We start from the raw sequence: 4,357 nt of genomic DNA, 5'->3' as shown, positions 1-4,357 counted from the left end.
AAAGAGTGTAAGAGATGGTCGTAAACTGGTTACCAGACTAATTAAATGGTTCTATTAATAGGCTAAGATTATCTCATGTGTTATTACTTCATTTAGAGACTAAGTTCCAAGTGATTGTACTTTGCTTTGAATCATATTATATTCTCAAGATTATAAATCTAAACAACAAACATGATGTATTAAGCCAAACGTAATTAAGGCAGCATGATGTAATGGAAAGAGTTCTGAAGTCAGAGAGGCTTGAATTTAAATTCCAGCTCAGCCATTTAGGAGTTATGTGGCCTTGGGAGAGTAGCTTAATTCTCTGAACCTGTTTCCTCAGGTGTTAAATGGAAGTAGTATCATCTCCTTCATCAGGATTTTTTGTGAGTAAAATATGTCATTCAGTTAAGTGCTCAATAACTGAATATCAATTATCACTTAAAATAAATGAAATTATGTACAAATGGTGCAAAATTTTCAGCTTAGTGTTGCATGGTAATTATACCTTCTAGGAGAGTTTTCATGAATGGGCTAGTGTAGTGGCTCATTCATTCAACTAATATTTATTGAGTACCAACTCTAGGCTCAGCACTGTGCCACACTTTGTGGGGAATACAGTGCTCTCCTACTACAACATAGTAGGGTAGGTTAGACTCCTGTTAACAAGTAAACACAAATATGCAATTGCTCAAATGCAACAAAGGCTTAATTCTTGTTCACTTAATAATCCAGAGTCGGTATTCAGGTCACCAGGTAATCTTTCTACTTTCAACATATGGTTTCCAATGTTGCTTTGGTTGCCATCATTCCTTTCCATGGAAAGGCAAATAAAACTTGGAAGTGCACATATGGAGGTTCTATGGGCACGTCCTGGAATTGACATATGTAACCTCTGCTCCCATTCCATTGGAGAGAACTTTGTCAGATGGCCTAACCTAACTGCAAGGGAAGCTGGGAAATGTAGTCTAGCTGGGTGCACAGGAAGTAGGGCAGAACAGACTTTGGTAGACAGTTATCAGTCTGTAGTTGATTTTTGAACAGACATAAGAAAGACAACAATGTCTGTATGTATAGGAAATCAGAGTTTATAGAAAGGATGGGGAAACACACCACTGCTGTTGGAGAAAAGGTTCACAACCAAATCACTGTGTTTACATACTTTCCAATTTATTATACAAGCATACCTTGGAGATATTGCAGGTTTGGTTCCAGACCACCACAGTAAAGAAAATATTGCTTTAAAGCAAGTCACACAAATCTTTTAAATTTCCCAGTGCATATAAAAGTTACATTTACACTGTAGTTTATCAAGTGTGCATTATGTCTAAAAAGAAATATACATACCTTAATTTAAAAAATACTTTATTTGCTAAAATGCTAGCCATCAACTCAGCCTTCAGCAAGTCACAATCTTTTTGCTGGTGGAGGGTCTTGCCTTGATGTTGATGGCTGCTGAATGATCAGGGTGGCGACTACTGAAGGCTGGGGTGGCCGTGGCAGCTTCTTAAAATAAGACAACAATGAAGTTTGCCGCGTTGACTAACTCTTCCTTTCACGAACAATTTCTCTGTAGCATGCAATGCTGTTTGATAGCACCTTACCACAGTAGAACTGCTTTCAAAATTGGAGTCAATCCTTTCAAATCCTGACACTGTTTTATCAACTAAGTTCATGTAATATTCTAAATCCTTTGCTGTCATTTCAACAATCTTCACAGCATCTTCACCAGGAGTAGACTCCATCTCAAGAAACAACTTTCTTGCTCATCCATAAGAAGGAACTCCTCATCTATTAAAGTTTTATCATGAAATTGCTGCAATTCACTCACCTGGCACGTCTAATGCTAAGTCTCTTGCTATTTTCACCACATCTGCAGTTACTTCCCCCACTGAAGTCTTGAACCTCTAAAAGTCATCCATGAGGGTTGGAATCAACTTTACCCATACTCCTGTTTATGTTGATATTTTGACCTCTTCCCATGACAGGAACGTTCCTTTTTTTTCTTTTTTTTTTGCAGTACGTGGGCCTCTCACTGTTGTGGTCTCTCCCATTGTGGAGCACAGGCCCAGTGACCATGGCTCACGGGCCCAGCCGCTCCGCGGCATGTGGGATCCTCCCAGACTGGGGCACGAACCCACGCCCCCTGCATCAGCAGGCAGACTCTCAACCACTGCTCCACCAGGGAAGCCCAGGAATGTTCTTAATGGCATCTAGAATGGTGAATCTTGTCCAGAAGGCTTTCAGTTGACTTTGCCCATATCCAACAGAGGGATCATTAAGGTAACTATAGCTTTACAAAATGTATTTCTTAAATCAGAAGACTTGAAAGTGAAAATGACTTCTTGTTCCATGGGTTGCAGAATGGTTGTTATGTTAACAGGCATGAAAACAATATTAATCTTACTGTACATCTCCATCAGAGCTTCCGGGTGACCAGGTGTATTTTCAATGAGCTGGAATATTTTGAAAGCAATTTTTTTTCTGAGCAGTAGGTCTCAACAGTGGGCTTAAAATATTCAGTAAACTATGTTGTAAACATGATGTGCTGTCATGCAGGCTTTGCCATTCCATTTATAGAGCACAGGCAGACTAGATTTAGCATAATTCTTAAGGGACCTAGGATTTTCAGAATGGTAAATGAGCACTAGCTTCAATTTAAAGTCACCAGCTGCACTGGCTCCTAACAAGACAGTCAGCCTGTCCTTTGAAGGCAAGCATTGACTTCTCTCTGGCTATGAAAGTCCAAGATGGCATCATCTTCCAATAGAAGGTTGCTTCCTCTACATTGAAAATCTACTGTTTAGTTGAGCCACCTTCATTAATTATTTTAGCTAGATGGTCTGGATAACTTGCTTCAGCTTCTACATCAGTACTTGCTGCTTCACCTTGCACTTTAATGTTATAAAGATGGCTTCTTTCCTTAAGCGTCATGAACCAATCTCTGCTAACTTCAAACTTTTCTTCTGGAGCTTCCTCATCTCTCTCAGCCTTCATAGAATTGAAGAGAGTTAGACTCTTGCTCTGGATTAGGTTTTGGCTTAACAGAATGTTGTGACTGGTTTGATCATCTATCCAGCCACTAAAACCTTCTCCGTATCAGCAATAAAGCTGTTTTGCTTTCTTATCACTCATGTGCTCACTGGAGCAGCACTTTCAATTTCCTTCAAGACCTTTTCATTTGCATTCACAACTTGACTGGTGCAGGAGGCCTAGCATTTGGCCTATCTTGGCTTTCAACACACACCTTCCTCACTAAGCTTAATAATTTCTAGCTTTTGATTTAAAGTAAGAGAAATGTGGTGGTCCAGTGGCTAGGACTCTGCACTTTCATTGCCGAGGGCCCAAGTTCGATCCCTGGTCAGGGAACTAAGATCCCACAAACCACGCAGCCAGCAATCAATCAATCAATCAATCAAGTGAGAGAAATGTGACTTCCTTTCACTTGAACACTTAGAGGCCACTGTAGGGTTATCAATTAGCCTAATTTCAATATTGTTATAGAGAGGAATAGGGAGGCCTGAGGAGAGGCAGAGTAATGGGGGGAATGGCTGGCCAGTGTAGTGGTCAGAACACACACAATGATTATCAAATAAGTTCACCGTCTTATGTGGGTGAGGTTCATGGCGTCCCCAAACAACTGCAATAGTAACATTAAAGATTACTGATCACAATCCACCATAACAAATGTAATAATAATGAAAAAGTTTGAAATATTGTGAGGATTACCAAAATGTGACACAGAGACACAAAGCGAGCAAATGCTGCTTGAAAAATGGTGCTGATAGACTTGCTTGAAGCAGAGTTGCCACCAAGAAAGAAATGTATGAAAAACACAGTATCAGCAAAACACAGTAAAACGAGTATGCCTGTAGTCCCATCTGTACCTTTATTCATTCAAACTGTCTCTTCCTCTTTTCCACAGGGATCATAGAAGAACATCATACTAAAACAGATAATTTTCTTATGGCCTGGCAAGGTTTACAATTTTTCTTTTCTTCCCTATTCTTCCCTATTCCATCTTTATGATCAAAGTGGCCTTCAAAAGAATTAAGCCTCTACATATTCTCTTTTTCCTCCCACATTCCCCAAGGCCATCTTGGCTATGTCCTATGTTCCCTAGAGCAACAGGGAGTAGTTTCTATCCCTGCAAATACATACTGTTCCCATGGAAAAGGAGAGAAAAGCTCATGCAAAGGGAATACAGAAAGCGAGAGAGAGAGAAAAAGAGAGAGAGAGACACTTGCTAAATAATTTCAGAGTAACTAAAAAAAGCTTATTTTCAAGTCTGTATCACAGATCTGATAGTCATAGTTCACTGGAAAACAATCCAAAAATAATAATAGATACAAGAAGAGTTTCCTGAAATAGATAAAAT

Source organism: Lipotes vexillifer, unplaced genomic scaffold (genome assembly GCF_000442215.2).
Source record: "Lipotes vexillifer unplaced genomic scaffold, Lipotes_vexillifer_v1.1 scaffold1042, whole genome shotgun sequence".
NCBI classification, from domain to species: Eukaryota; Metazoa; Chordata; class Mammalia; order Artiodactyla; family Lipotidae; genus Lipotes; species Lipotes vexillifer.
Note: the sequence above shows the minus strand (reverse complement) of the source record.